The sequence below is a fragment of the Mauremys reevesii genome, linkage group 13 (genome assembly GCF_016161935.1).
Source record: "Mauremys reevesii isolate NIE-2019 linkage group 13, ASM1616193v1, whole genome shotgun sequence".
NCBI lineage: Eukaryota > Metazoa > Chordata > Testudines > Geoemydidae > Mauremys > Mauremys reevesii.
This window is the reverse complement of record NC_052635.1, coordinates 36,084,742-36,101,479: the sequence shown is the minus strand read 5'-3', so window position 1 is coordinate 36,101,479 and position 16,738 is coordinate 36,084,742. Positions and strand designations below refer to the sequence as shown.

The window sequence follows — 16,738 nt, the reverse complement described above, 5'->3', positions numbered from 1 at the left end:
GGAGTAAAGCAACAGTGGGTGAAATGCACTCAGGGGCCAGCACAGGGCACACAGGGCCAGAAGGGAGACTCAATATTGTGTAAGGTTTTCCTATCTCTTCACAGGGTGAATTTCAGTCAGTGGGAGGAAGGGTGGCAGATTCACTATCTTGAGTATCCTGTACAATTAAAACATATGACAGGACTAGATTATGCAAGAATGCCTGATCCTGGGGTAGCTCCATTGAGCTCAATGTCAAAGTGATCAAATGCACGCTAATGTAAATTAAAGATTGCACAATCTAGCCCAGAATTGCAAACGTTGAACTTGCACATATTTGGATTTGCCATTACTTATCGAGATGGAATTTCTCACTCTCTGAAGGTTGGTATATTACGTCATGGGCTCTTTTCACCCACTCTGCCTCTGTTTTCTGAGTCACAGAGGCCTACTCTTCCAATATGCAAGGTAATGACACAGTAATCACATCAGACTAGTAAGCTTCTGTAGATGGGGAAAACCCGACTTATGAAAGTTTGATTTGTTTTTGCTTTGGTCACAGTACAGTATGAAGTAGCTGTGAGTTCTGCCACTAATAGTTCTACCACTGTGAGAAAATACTATAACAAAACTGTAAGATCTTCAAGGCAGGGACCATAGAGCCATTTACATTTGCAACGGTACTTACATAGCTAAAGATACAGACAGATGCCTAGAAGGATTTTTCAGAAGCACTATAGCAGGGTAGGTGCCTAACTTTCATTGCGTGTTAGACAACTAACCTGATTATGCACTTTTAAAAATTCCACTAGGCATAAATCTGCATCTATAGGCATCTAAGTACCTTTGTAAAAACATGGACATATGTTTGCGTAGGTGTTTGTTCAGGGCTCTGCACAATGGAAATCTAGGCCTGGATGGGTCCGTTAAGTGCTACCACAATAAAAATAAATTTTGAAAGAAGCAAACTAACAGCTAGATTTTGATACCTTGAGTCATTTTGCAATCAACTGGAATCAATATGGAGGAAGATGGTACTTTACCTGCAGAGAGGTGGCAATAACTGTCCCTAAATGATCCAGATTATGATTCAATATTATCGAGCAAGGTTCTGCCACCCTTATTCAGGCTGAGTTGTACCTTGCAGGATAAGTAGAGTAGCCCTGTTGAAATCAATGGCACAACTCAATTGAGTGAGAGTGGCCGAATCTGGCTCTTACGAAGCACTTTGTGCTTTTGTTAAACAATCTTACCAACAAAAAGAACAGGAGTACTTGTGGCACCTTAAAGACTAACAAATTTATTTTAGCATGAGCTTTCGTGAGCTACAGCTCACTTCTTCGGATGCATAGAATGGAACACACAGACAGGAGATATTTATACATACAGAGAACATGAAAAGGTGTAAGTATGCATACCAACAGGAAAAGTCTAATCAATTGAGATGAGCTATCATCTTACCAACCAAATTCAAGAAGCACAATTAGAGAACTATAAATGTCACCTATTTATAGCCTTTGAAAAATTCTTATTCGAAGTTATGTTAAGTCAGAGTTTGAAAAAAAAAATACACATTTGTCTGTCTCTGTGTGTGTGTGTGTTTTTAATGAGAGTCTAGATATTTTGCCTGTGTGTGTTTAATGGGGGTATATACAGTGTATACCATTCTACTGTAGATCTGTTTCCCCATCTCACACACATTTATTTTGCATAATATTAACACTAACCTTTGAGTCACCCACATCCTGGTATGCATCACCACATTTTTCTTATGAAACAGAAGAGAATCTTCGCATATTCTCTGACACACACAGTGATAAATTGCATTTTTTTTCTCCTCTGTTTCTTTGTGAAAAGAGGACTGTGTGGGAAAATTCTGACACCAACTCCTACTTACTCTTCGGAGGTATTGTCTATAGAACAGAAATTGATATGCCCTTCAAACGCCATTTTTCTCTTTATGGTATGCAATTTACAATGCCTGCTAAAAAAAAAAAAAGACTGAACATTGTCCCAGTTTTGTCTGTTTCTCACTCACTGTAAATTATATAGAAATCATCTTCAGAACTCTGTGGCCTTGTCTACACCTGGAAAATGACCAGATGTAGACAGTGCTATGTTACTTTTCCCCTTCTGCACCAGGATTGTAAATAGTTTGCAGTGTTGACAACTCACATGATTGTATCGTGAGTATTTCCATATTTGAAACTAGTATTTATTTGGTGTATTTCTTAAAGACTTAGCTGCTGGAGTCAAGAGATTACAAGAGAATGTCCGCTTCCATTAGTGCAACATTCCCTGTGATACAATAACAACATCAACACACTAGGCCTGAGAGGAAGGAAGGTCCAGTGGTAGGGCCTTAGTCAGGGACTTCAAAAACCTGGGTTCAATTGCCTGCTCCACCACAGACTTCCTGTGTGACCTTGGCCATGTCACTTAGTGCCAGAATTTTAAAGTGCATAAAGATGCAGATAGGATTTTCAAAAGTACCTAGATGCCTTTATTGACTCAACAGGAGTTAGGCACCGAGGTGGTTTGAAAAATCTTGTCTTTATGCATACCTTTAAAAATCTGGCCCTTAGACTGTCAGTGGGACGTAGGTGCCTAAATACCTTTGAGGAGCCAGGCCTCAGTTTCCCAGATATAAAATGGGGGATAACAGCATTTACCTTACATAAACTCCTCCTTCTTCCTTTAGCCTAGCTATCACCTTGAGTAGGTTGATTACTTGTATCAACAGAAAAACCCTTTCCATCAATGTCGGAAATGTCTATATTATAGTGCGACAGCTGCCACTGTTCCCAAAGTATTGTAGGTATACCCTCAGATGGGGGGCATAAAAGTACCTGGACAGACAGACAGAGCAAATTTCCCTAATCTAGATAAACTCTCTGAGACTGAATTGGTTAATCTTGAAATTCCTACTCAGGAAAAACTCTCGTGAAATTTGTTTTCAGGCACTGTATTCCAGACAAACATCTCTAATGACATATGTGAAAAAGCATGAAGGAAATTTCCTTTATCTTCATGTTCCAAGTATTCCTTACCTTTTCTAGTAAACAAATAGGATTAAAACCCAGTCCCCCCCACCCCACAAGTATACATGGCCTATGTATAATAACTTTAATCGTGAAAAAGCCTGTATTGTAGCCCATTGATGTTTTGATAAAAGGAAGCTACAGCCATTTTATTTATTTATTTTTTTATTTACTAAATCCTATGTGTCTGGCTCCAAAATGGATACTGTAATGATCTGAATCAGCAACAAACATCCCTTAAAAAACGCAATGAAGATAGTCAAATGAAGCCACAGTGCAAGGATTCGGAAGAAGAAATCAATTGGCTGTTAAAAAAAAACTTTTTCAAGCACCCTGAAGCTTATTGCCAGTAATTCAGTACATACCTGACCAAAAAAAGTTGTCTAACTGGTTTTGTTGTTTCAGCTGTACTGAAGTAGGAGAAGCAAACAAAGACTTAGCATTTCAATTAAGTCTAACTCTGACATTATTTTCAAGTAAATATTTATAATCATTGATGATGTCCCATCATCTCAGAGAGAGGCTGGGATACCAGAGTTTTCTGTCTAACAAGTTAATCATTGCAGTTTCTGACAAGGGGTGGGGAAGTATAACATTTACTACCCTTCAGTAGGTATAAAATATTTTGATAGTAAAGAAAAAGCTGATGACTTTTTCTCTGTGATGGAGCTGGTAAATGGACAGAGTTTCTCTTTTATCCTTAATATTCCACCAGGTCAATTATTCATGTTATCAAAGTGTCATAATCTCAATGCAATCTGCACTATTTTTTTTTAATTCAGATAATGGACTGCCAAGCAGTAAGATTCTTTCAGCTCTGCTGTTATAAACAAATGCTTAAGGAAATGAGGCCAAACTTTATTTCAGTTTCTTTTACATGTGAAACTTCCATTGAGAAGAAGAATACAGTATTAATTTATCTGCTCTGCAGTTCTCAAGATGAAGTTAGCAGAAACAGCTAACAAGTTTTTGAGGACATGTCAAAAATCTTCTCCCCCAACTGGCTGTTAATAACCCCCAGTGCAGCATTAGCAAGAAACTGCAGGTTTTATTGTGACATGGCAACTTCAAAGTAATTGTGTGGTTGTGATTATCCAATTGCAATTCTCTGTAGCAGCTGTTAAAACTTAATTTGCAGAACCATTACATCAGACATCATAATGTAGAGCTAGGTAAAATAATATGTCAACTTATAATAGAAAACTTCAAACTTGTATTCATCCATTCATTCTTACTCAGGTAAAACTAAAAGAAATTAACTGAAGGTGGAGAAGGGCCTATGAAAGTACTAATCACCAGACAGAACGGAGACAGCTTATCTCTCTGATCAACAGATACTGGTTTTAAATCACAGGTAAACAGTTCTAAAATGCATGAGACCACTTAAACTTTAATCACCTACATAAAGTATTTTTTTTTTACTCATTGTAATTGAAAAGCGAAGGGGGGTGGGGAGACATGTACCTTTTAACAAAGTTACTAGGTCACCCTGCAAGATTATAGAGTATTTGCCACACCCAGCTAACCTTTTGCTAAATGCAGTATTGAATAACTGAAAGAATAGAGTGAATGCATGTACATTTTTATAGGTGTGTCTGCAAAATATGAGTGGTTTGACAACTATTTATTTAGCCCAGTTAGTCAGTTGCTCATGCTAACACACACATGCAAACACTCATGTTGGTCCCTATTTAGAAAAGCTGAATATTGGAAGAAGCAACTATACCAGGGATAGGCAACCTATGGCATGAGCTGATTTTCAATAATAAATGAAGACGTGGCACACCACTTCCGAAAGGTTGCTGACTCCTGAATTATACTCTGTATGAGTGTCTGGCTTTTCTAGAAATAGAGATGAATTTGCAAAACTTCATATTTGTCAGGGCATGTTTGCTTTGTTGAAAAAAGGGTCCCTCCCTCCTGCATCATTTTTTTCAAAGTGTGATTATTGCTAGTAATATGCTAAGAACAAACTCTAAGAACAATGGATTAAAGCAATGAAAACCCGGATGAAAGCTTTTCTTATAGTCATTAAACTAGCCTTTTATTTACAAACCTACTGCACCCTTGAAACCTCCCATCTTCTTATTGATTGTTTATAAAGAATATTTTCCCTTTGCATTTGTCATTGGGGATTATATATATTGTTAATCTAAGAATAAGGAGACTCTTTATTTGCTATTTAAAAAACCTGCTTGCAGTGAACTCTTATTTAATTTCCTTCTATAGTTCTTTCCATGCTGTATGAGTAGAACCTGCTACTCTTCTATGGTCCTATCTAGACTGGGGTCTTGTCTACACTGGAAATTTGACCTACAGACCTAGAACAGAGCTACATCAGTCAATTTTCCCCATGTAGGCAAGTCCCTATGAGATGTATATATTTCAGCTGAGTTAATTTCAGTTCTGTAAATTTAACTTGATGTAATACCCATCTTAACACCAATATAAACATAATTTAACACCTTCAGCTTTTTATTACATAAGAACGACCATACTGGGTCAGACCGAAAGTCCAGCTAGCCCAGTATTCTGTCTTCCAACAGTGGCCAATGCCAGCTGCTCCAGAAGGAATGAACAGAACATGTAATCATCAAGTGATCCATCCCCTCTCGCCCATTCCCAGCTTCTGGCAAACAGAGGCTAGGGACACCATCCCTGCCCATCCTGGCTTATAGCCATTGAGGGACCTATCCTCCATGAATTTATCTAGTTCTTTTTTTAATCCTGTTATTGTCTTGGCTTTCACAACATCCTCTGGCAAGGAGTTCCACAGGTTGACTGTGTGTTGTGTGAAGAAATACTTCCTTTTGTTTGTTTTAAATCTGCTGCCTATTAATTTCATTTGGTGGCCTCTAGTTCTCGTGTTATGAGAAAGAGTAACAACACTTCCTTATTTACTTTCTCCACACCAGTCATGATTCTATAGACCTCTATCATATCCCCCCTTAGTTAACTCTTTTTTTTCAAGCTGAAAAATTCCGGTCTTATTAATCTCTCCTCATATGGAAGCCTTTCCATACCCCTAATAATTTTTGTTGCCCTTTTCTGAACCTTTTCCAGTTCCAATTTTTTTTTTGAGATGGGGTGACCATATCTGCACACAATATTGAAGATGTGGGTGAACTATGGATTTATATAGAGGCAACATGATATTTTCTATCCTATTATCTATCCCTTTCCTAATGATTCCCAATGGTCTGTTTGCTTTTTTGATCATCGCCACACATTGAGTGGATTTTTTGAGAGAACTGTCCACAATCACTCCAAGATCTCTTTCTTGAGTGGTAACAGCTAATTTAGACCCCATCATTTTATATGTATAGTTGGGGTTATGTTTTCCAATGTGCATAACTTTGCATTTATCAACACTGAATTTCATCTGCCATTTTGTTGCCCAGTAAGTCAGTTTTGAGAGATCCTTTTGCAGCTCTTCGCAGTCTGCCTGGGACTTAACTATCTTGAGTAGTTTTGTATCATCTGCAAACTTTGCCACCTCACTGAAACAGGTTGACTCTCTTCCCAGCAAATTATGTTCATCTATGTGTCTGACAATTTTGTTTTTGATTTAAATACAATACAAGATAGTAGTCCTAGTCCACATTTTCACATGAGTTCCTTTCTTGAACTCTTGGGTGAATAGCATAGTCCTGGTGACTTATTTAGTTTTTTTTTATCATTTTCTTCCCTCCTCCAGTGACACTCAATCTGGGCCAGTTCCTCAGAGATTTCACCTAAAAAAAAGAATAGCTCAGATTGAATCTCTCACTACATCCTCAGCCTTGAAGACCAATGCAAATAATTCATTTAATTTTTTAACAGATCTCTCTCCTCTCATCCATCTCCATCCTGCCATCCATCTCCACAGAACAGGCACCAGGGACACCCCATCTACCCTAGCCATTAGCCAGCCTTAGCCACTTAGCCCCACCATAGATTATCAGTCCTTTTAAACACTTGTTAGTCCCTGCCTCCCCTTCTCTCCTCTCCTCAGGAGGAGTTCCAGTTGACTGTGAGCTGCGTGAAGAAGAAGAACTTTTTTTTTTTTTTTTTCTGCTGCCTCATTTTATTTCATTTGGTGACCTTTGTATTGTATAAATAAATAAATATACTTTTCTTTATCACTTTCTCAACATCACTCATGATTTATATACTATACCTCATCATCCCCCCTTAGTCTCCTCTTTTCAAGCTGAAGAGTCCTAGCCTCATTAATCTCTATGGTTATCCACATTATTTCATTTTTTTTTTTGTTGCCCAGTCACTTAGTTTTGTGAGATTTTTTTGATCTTCAATCTGCTTTGGTCTTAACTATCTTGAGTAGTTTTGTATCATCTGCAAACTTTGCCACCTCACTGTTTACCCCTTTCTCCAGTTCATTTATGAATAAATTGAATAGGATTGGTCCTAGGACTGACCCTTGGGAAACACCACTAGTTACCCCTCTCCATTCTGAGAATTTACCATTAATTCCTACCCTTTGTTCCCTGTCCTTTAACCAGTTCTCAATCCATGAAAGGACCTTCCCTTTTATCCCATGACAGCTTAATTTACGTAAGAGCCTTTGGTGAGGGACCTTGTCAAAGGCTTTCTGGAAATCTAAGTACACTATGTCCACCGGATCCCCCTTGTCCACATGTTTGTTGACCTCTTCAAAGAACTCTAATAGATTAGTAAGACACGATTTCCCTTTACAGAAACCATGTTGACTATTGCTCAACAGTTTGTTTTTCTATGTGTCTGACAATTTTATTCTTAACTATTGTTTTGACTAATTTTCCTGGTACCGACGTTAGACTTACCGGTCTGTAATTGCCGGGATCACCTCTAGAGCCCTTTTTAAATATTGGCGTTACATTAGCTAACTTCCAGTCATTGGGTACCGATGCCGATTTAAAGGACAGATTACAAACCTTAGTTAATAGTTCCGCAACTTCACATTTGAGTTCTTTCAGAACTCTTGGGTGAATGCCATTTGGTCCCGGTGACTTGTTAATGTTGAGTTTATCAATTAATTCCAAAACCTCCTCTAGTGACACTTCAATCTGTGACAGATCCTCAGATTTGTCACCTACAAAAGCCAGCTCAGGTTTGGGAATCTCCCTAACATCCTCAGCCGTGAAGACTGAAGCAAAGAATCCATTTAGTTTCTCCGCAATGACTTTATCGTCTTTAAGCGCTCCTTTTGTATTTCGATCGTCAAGGGGCCCCACTGGTTGTTTAGCAGGCTTCCTGCTTCTGATGTACTTAAAAAACATTTTGTTATTACCTTTTGGAGTTTTTGGCTAGCCGTTCTTCAAACTCCTCTTTGGCTTTTCTTATTACACTCTTGCACTTAAGTTGGCAGTGTTTGTGCTCCTTTCTATTTGCCTCACTAGGATTTGACTTCCACTTTTTAAAGGAAGTCTTTATCAGCGCTTACCTGTATTTTATCATCTTCCATCCTCTCCTCCTTGCTAGGACATAGAGAATCTCCATTGATAGTGACATCCTTACGGGATGATCTATTTGAACCACGTGCTTCTCCGCACCTGTCAGCTTTCCCCCAGCCCTTATTTTAAAAACTGCTCTATGACCTTTTTTAATTTTAAGTGCAGCAATCTGTTTCCATTTTGGTTTTAGATTTATTGAGGTCTTATCTACAAGTACTTATACTAGTATAACACATTCCCATATGGAAAGGAGTATAAACCTTACAATTATAAACACCTTGTATCAGTACAAGTATGTCCACACTAGGGTTTGTACTGGGATAATGATTTTGGTAACACCCTATCCTCCAACAAAATAGTTGTGCTGGTACAAAAATTGTGTATAGGATTATACACATGTATATACAATTGTATGTAGGATTATTGTGTAAAAGGATTATACAGTATTCATTTTAGTGAGCTCAATTGACTAACTCAACTGAAATATACACCTTTTTACTAGTCCAGATGAGGCCTGTATGTGATTACAGTAGTTGATGCCATACAACATGGTAGTACTCACATACAGTTAACTTTCGTAACAATCCTATGAATCTAGAGTACCAAAACTGGGAAGGTGTGTTATGATTGTCAGAGTGGCTGATGGGAGTCAGAACTCTTGTTCTATTCTCAGCCCCAGTAAGGAGATGCTTATGTGCCTGAGTTTACTTATAAAATGGATATGTTGATAACTGTGATGGGGTGAAGCCGTTGTGTAGCCAGGAGGGAGGAAATGAGATTGGGTGGTTGATAACCCAGCCAGAGAGATGGGAGGGACTTCCCTTCCCCTCCCCAGTGGGTTCTAGGTGGGAAGCCCTTTTCAAAATTTCCTGACTTTTAGCTGGAAGTCAAAGTTGCAGGAGGAAGGGTCACCTGGAGGAATGTGGGCCTGTAGGAATTTCGTTATAGATGGTATTCCTTGTTGGTTGTTTAGGGTTTGGGTTTTTTTAAATACTTAAAATAATCTTGGCAGGTTTTTCTAAGCCCCTCTGAACTGGGTCTCTTTGCTTTATTGAATTGTCTTGCTGCAATACTCTTCCACAATAACTCCTGAGGATATTTAATATAATTAATAACTACATAACTCACTGGAATTATCCACATTAGTGAAAATTGCACTAGTGTGTTGGTCCTGAACTGCTTTACAAACACTCTCGGACACATGAAAGATAATAAGATTCTTACTGACAACATTACTAGACATTTGTACTATCAATGTAAAATAAATCATCTTGTGAGACTCTCCAGAAAGTAAACAAAAAAAATCCACTTTAAATAGCATATTGTTTGTTAATGCAAGGATTTGTTTGTTCTGCAAAGATTTACCACAATCTTAATTTATATGCAGCAAATTAGATAATTATTGTTTGTGTGGTTGGTTTGGGTTCTTTTCAGTGGGAGTATTCATAGAGCATAAAAGTTAAGCATGTGCATAAATCTTTTGTGGGGGGAATCAGGGCTCCAACTGTGTTGCAATAAGCTATAAAAAAAATAATAAAGTGACTGTTCCTTTGAATAATGAAATTCTATTGTTCACGCATCTAGACTTAGGTCTGATCTACACCTAACACTTAGGTCAACCTAGATACATCTCTCAAGGCTGTGAAAAATTTCACATCCTGTGTGATGTAGTTAAGTCTACCTAACCCCTAACAGACACACAGGTAGGTGGATGAATGAATTTTTCTGTTGATCTAGTTACCATCTCTTGAGGGGGTGGAAAAACCTCTCTTTCACTCTCCTAAGCATTTGTGCTACAGCAGTGTAGCTGCAGCTGTGCCACTGTAGAGCTTAGATATACCAGTCTGTCAGTAATGTAAAATAGAATTTACATAAACTTCTGAGACTTTATTTTGTAAGTGCCTTTTAGTTCCTTAACAATAGTGGCTGGTAATGTCTATATGGAAGAAAGGAAAACATAACTGGCTGAGCAAAGTAAGGGCCTACACTCCACTTGATGACACTTTTGCCTATATGTGACACAATAACTTTTGAACACCATTTCATATAAAAAAGTTTGTAGTTTTTATAAACAGGGAGTACCCGAGCCTTTTACGTTAGGAAGAGGAGGGAATGGGAAACACACAGATCCATAACAGGATGGGAAGGGATAGAGAGTTGGAGGGAGTGTCTGAAATAAAGGTGGGATGGCACATAAGTAGCTCATGGATGGGTAATGAGAGATGCAAGGAGTCCATGGTGTATGTGATAAGCTCCAGACTGTATTTAAAAAACACTAAGCAAGGCTTTGCCCTGCTCATGGGAGATGTAGTCCTGCCTGAAAGCCTGGTCCATACAGGAGAAGTGGACATGAAGGAACTGAATTACAGCTTTCGTGAGGCAGTGTGGATTCTAGGGGAAATATTTCAGTTCTTGGATGTTTGATTTGTAGATTGAAAAACAGTCTAAGTTTTCCACAGAAAGCCGACATCTTGTGCAAAGAATTGTTTTGTCAAATACCCACTTTTCACTCACAAAACAGTTTTGATGGAAATCTTTTGACCATATCCCTAATCATAACTAAAGCCCCAGTCCTACAATTGGCTGGGCTTAAAATAATTATTTGTCTCAATGAATTTCACCTTCCTCCATTTATTGCACTTTCTCTCGATGCTTTTCCCTATCACACCCGCCTCCCCTTTGCCACAGATTCAGCAGAGGGCTACTGGATATTTGCCCCTGTTTACGTTGCTAAGCACTAAGCAGATTTGTGAAATGTAACATTCTCTGCATTGCTTTAGTCTAAATTTGTCTTCACCATTACATTTGGTTTTGGTTTCCCTTTCTCTGTCTCTTCAGCCATGCGCAGATAAAAGCTCAATTTCTTGAAACAGCTTACTCAATATAAAAAAAACAGCTTAAGATTTGTCTCCTCATTCAATAACTCAGGCTTTCTCCAGAGGTTAGATAATACAGAGCACAGTCACAAGGTATCTACAGTGATGGGTTTTCTTTTCATTGTCTTAAAGCTTCCCAAACAATATACTTATATGCAACATCCCTCTTCCTTTGTATCAGCAGTAAATTCATTTTTCTTTACCAAATTCATTTTTCATTTACCTTTACCATTATTCTTTATCATCTGCCAGCCTTTTAAAGCCAGTAATTATTCACTAGAATGTGGTGGAAAACAGCTGAGACCATAAGCTCAGTGCTCTGCTAGCTAAGGGGTTTAATATTTGGTAGGTTAATCTCTCATTATATTTGCTAAATTGCTCAAAGTTAAATAACTTCATTCGTTTCTTTTATTCTTTTATCTGGCTTTTGCGGGCTATACCCTTCTTTAGAAATGAAGGGGCAAAAAACAGAACAATGGATCAGCCAAGCTGTACTGTAGTTAAGAAGCTGACCTGCCAGTTAAGGAAGATACTCTGAGGAAAAGTTCTTGCATCTGTAACAATCTGAAATAAATTAGCTGTGAAAAATAATAAAAAGCTTTTGAAATTGGATCAAATAGGACAGAGAGCCTAATCCTGCTCCCAATGAAGTCAACTTCAAAACTTCCTCTTTAGTTCAATGGGAGCAGAATGTGGCCAAAAGTTTGTTTTTTTTGAGGGGATTTTTTTAAACTTCCCACCCCCTGCCAGAATGTTTGCAAAAGTTTTGAAATTATCTTCAAGTGAGCATGAGGGCATTTTATTACTTTCTCAAATGATGATGGGTAAGAGGAGGAGGAACCATTCTTTCACTCCAAGATAAGGTCCTTTAGGATCTATTTTGAGTACTGTGATTAAATATATCTATATTTTATAGATAGAAATATATCTATGCACGTACTGGAAATATAGTTGGAGTGAAAATAAGAGATTTCTGAGGGTTAACAAGAACAAAACCAAACAACCCAACCCTCTACCTAAAAACATACTAGAGCAAAATTCTTCCATCAGAACTGCATAGAATAGCTGACTTCCAGTTTTCAGCTCCTGCTGGCTGAACAATAAATCCATCTGATACAGAGTAGCAGAGCAGAATATAGAAAGAAAACAAATCTATGCGCAAGAGAAATGAGAAATTTACCCTAAATATACAAATGCATCTTGGGATAAAAATAGACACAGAAAGTGTCATCACACTTTGACCCATATTTTTTCCATACAGGGTTGTGGTCTACACCTGTGACTTATCTGTAGTGCACCATCTTACAGTCAGACTCTTACTTCCAGCTTCACTAGGGGAAGTTTCTCTTTCTTTGTATTGCCTACTTGTGTAGATGGGGAACCAGCTTCCAGTGCTGTCTTAACCACTGTATTAATGCTAACGTTGTGTCTGAGCATGCAGCCTTTATTTGTGAGCAGTCCTCATGTGACTAGTCCCATTGACTTCAGTGGAACAGCCCCCATAGGTTTTGCTGAATGAAGCTCTTTTGTGTCTTTGTCCCATGCCTCTAACTTTTTATTTGTATTGCACTATACTGGCTCCTGAGTATCTGACCAATAATCATAAATACAAAAAGTCTCTTTGTTCCTTTTTCTTACATGTGAGTTACATAAATGCAGAAGTAAAACATCCAGCTTGGTACATAGTGATGCACTTCTGCAAATATTGCATATTTCACTTTTTTTCATACTTCATTTACAGTGAAATCGGTGGTTTTCAGATTCAGTGTAAATGCTGAGGGGAAGCTGAAGGATCTGATGTGAAGGGAGTTGAGAAACAATAGGGAAATTTTTGAACTTTCATGTGGGTGGTGGTCAGTGGAATGGTGATTGTGTATTATTACTGCTGAGACTCAGCAAATGGCTTGGATGCGGTAACGATGCTGCCTTTGGTGGGACACTTCAGAGAGTATCAGTTCAGGGCATATTGCTTAGAGCAGGGCAGTCACAGCCCAAGGCTGGGGTTTCTCCACCTTTAAGGCACACCAAACCAACCAAACAGAGAAAGACATTGGTTTTACCCCACTGGCTAACCATAAGTCTTACAAGCAATTCCCTTAGACACTCCAGTTTCCCAGTATCACCACCAGTGCCACTTGTTATGGGGACAAATGGTTATGAAAACCAATACCCCAATAAAAGAAAAAAGGTTCTTCTGATCCCAAAGGACAAAGCCCCAGCCCCAGGTCAATACACAAGTCAGATCTTACCCACAAATCATGCTGATGCCAATCCTTTAGAATCTAAAGGTTTATTCATAAAAGGAAAAAGATATAGATGAGAGTTAAAATTGGTTAAATGGACTCAATTACATACAGTAATGTCCAAGTTTTTGGTTCAGGCTTGTAACCATGATAGAATAAACTGCAGGTTTAAATCAAGTCTCTGCAGTACATCCACAGCTGGGATGGGTCATTCCATCCTTTGTTCAGAGCTTCAGTTTGTAGCAAGGTTCCACAAGAAGCAGGATTGAAGACAAAATGGAGATGAGGCAGATGCCTTTTATAGTCTCTTCCAGGTGGAAGGACACCTCTTTGTTCTTACTGTGGAAAAGTACAGCAGCAAGATGGAGCTTGGAGTCACATGGGCAAGTCACATGTCCATCTATGACTCAGTTTGCAGGCCAAAGCCATTGTTTACATGTTAGTTTGAACGTTCCCAGGAAAGCTCAGATGTGGATTGGTGTCTCCCAAAGTCCATTGTCAGTTAAGTGTTTCTTGGTTGGGAACTTACTGAGAATAGTCCCTTCTCAAGAAGCTGACCAAATGCTTCACTGAGGCTACTTAGAATTAGAACACATTGATATACAAGTACATAGCCAATATTCATAACTTCAGCTACAAAAATGATACACACACACAGATAGCATCATCATAACCAGCAAATCATAACCTTTCCATAGACACCTTACGCAACAACCTTTGTACAATGTTTGTGGCAAATATATAACAGTGGTTGCAACAATGATCTATACGGTCACAGGTTATGTCAGTAACGTCACAGATGTGTGTGTGGTACAGTCTGGCTGCAAGTGCCCAAGAGAGACTTCCCCAAATTAACAACGTGCCAGTTCCAGGTCTGCACTGATGCCTCCTCTATACACAGACACAGTCACACATTCACTTTGGAGACTTTGAACCAGAGAACTAATTAACTAACTTAAAAAAAAAAAAGAAAGAAAGAAAAAGCTTGGCATCTATGCACACAGTCCTATCCACACAAAAATCAGTGGAAGTTTCGCCATTGCCTTCAGTGGGAGCAAAACTGGGCCCAGGTAGGCCAGGCATGAGCAATGCTAAGAGCCTCATAGGAGAGGTATAAGGCTCCATATGCGCTCCATATGCACTCCATATGCTCCAGCCCATACTGCTTCACCTTCCTGATCAATGATGTAGTTAGGTGCTATTAATGTGGTTAGGTGCTAGGCACCTATCTGCATCTTTAGATGCTTAAAAAATACCTTTAAAAACTGGCCCTAACTGCTGAATAAGGGCTTCATCTTATGAGGTGCTGAACATCCTCTACTACAGAAGCAAGCGGACTCAGCATCTGCCAGGAACCAGCCCCCAACTATCTAGCAGGTGAGAAAACGAGTAAACCTTTTAGATAACAATAACAAAGATCTGAACAGCTTTCCCCTGAAACTATTCAAAGCAGAATCTTTGAATCATCTCAGAGACAATAATATCATTGTCTTATGAGAGAGAGGGGGACTCTTGCCGTCAAGTCTAAGCCTGTGTCTAAATCAGGATTTTCTGGCAATAAATTTCTTGCTAATACCAATGCAGCTTCTCCAGTGGAAACAATGCTGGGTCCTCTAGTATGGGCCAGATCCCCACACTGCTGGCATTTCTTAGCACCATGTCACTGAGAGCTGCTCTGATGCCTAATATCTATGTTAGGTACATATATGGCCTGCATTATCATACTATGTGAGTGCCTCACAATCGTTAATATATTTTTCCTCAGTACACTCCTGTGATGTAGGGCAGGTGTCCTTATCCTACAGATGGGGAACGTAAGTAGAGAGACTAAATAGTTTGCGTAAGATCGCACAGGAGGTCTGTGGCAGAGTAGGGGACTCAAATCCATGTCTCTGAAGTCTCTGGACTACCCTTCCTCTCCTTGTTACATATGCCCTTTGTTGAAGGTGTTGGACTTTTAGGGTGTGTTGTGGTTTTCCAAAAATGCTCAGTATTGGCCTAGAGCTGTGTCTACATGGGGAAACAGCCCACAAGAGCCATACCACACGAGCTCCCTGTGCGGACTCTCTTATTCTGCACTAAACAAAGGCATAGGGCAGAGAAACAAACGTGGGTAGGCAGTCTCCATAGCACGGCAACCAGACATTCTCACTTCTTTTGCTAATACTTAGCTTCACTTTTCTACTTGTACCTCATCCCTCTTTTGTACTTATAAAAAGCAGGAGAAAGGAATCCATGAGTCCTTCTAACAGTCTGTGTGCAATCCACAGCTTTTACTGTTGGAAGTTACTCACCTTGGAAGTAAAGAATTATGAAGCGAAGGTTACAGAAGGAGATATTTAGACTGACGGGAGGAATCCCACCGTACTAGATTTCTTATATGAATAATTGTTTTGTTTCTCACTTTGGGTCTGAGTCATACATAGGGTGACCAGACAGCAAGTGTGAAAAATTGGGACAGGGGGTTGGGGGTATTAGGAGCCTATATAAGAAAAAGACCCCAAAATCGGGACTGTCCCTACAAAATCGGGACATCTGTTCATACATTTTGTCTTTATTGGGGCCTTGGTAGGTTGAGTGTTACACTACTACCAGATTTGTGGGAAGGGTAAGGGGAAAGTAAATAAGGTAATTTGAGTAGTTAAGGTGTATGCTGAAGGAGGGTGCTGCCTGTAGCAATTTGTATGACGGCAATTCTTTGGCATTCTGTCCTGCTTTCTTATCATGCTCAGGACTACACAATGGGGAAACCAGAATTGTTAAAACTTAGGGAACTCGATGTTCTATATGTAAATGCATTCGTAAATATTTCATTGCAAAGAATCTGTACATGCTGAAACTGTGGGCTAGTGCTTAAAACAGTATATGCAGCTCTATTTCTAGCTTTGTGTTAAATAACTCTCTGGGCCTCAGTTTATCCATCTATGAAATGGATACAATGATTGTCTATCAATGGCATTGTGAGACTGTTAATTGTTTATTCTGCATTTAAATGACCAGCAGGTGAAATTATCCTTACAGAGCAATGTATTAAGCACTGACCCTGCAAAAATTTACACACTTAGATAAAATCCATGGCAAGATTGGAGTCTTTCCTGTTACTTTGAATTATGTTGTTGCTGATGTTTCAAGAACATGAGTAAAGGAATTTTCTCCAGAGAACAAAA

At 38.9% G+C, this 16,738-nt stretch overlaps 1 long non-coding RNA gene across 1 annotated transcript in view; it reads left to right on the top strand.

Moving 5' to 3' along the window:
* The window catches only part of LOC120380991, a 43,090-nt gene that overhangs the window by 19,536 nt on the left and 6,816 nt on the right, over positions 1–16,738 (top strand). Inside the window, exon 2 of the long non-coding RNA XR_005587908.1 lies at positions 4,260–4,374. This is a non-coding gene — a long non-coding RNA (uncharacterized LOC120380991). The remainder of the gene's footprint in view (positions 1–4,259; positions 4,375–16,738) is intronic.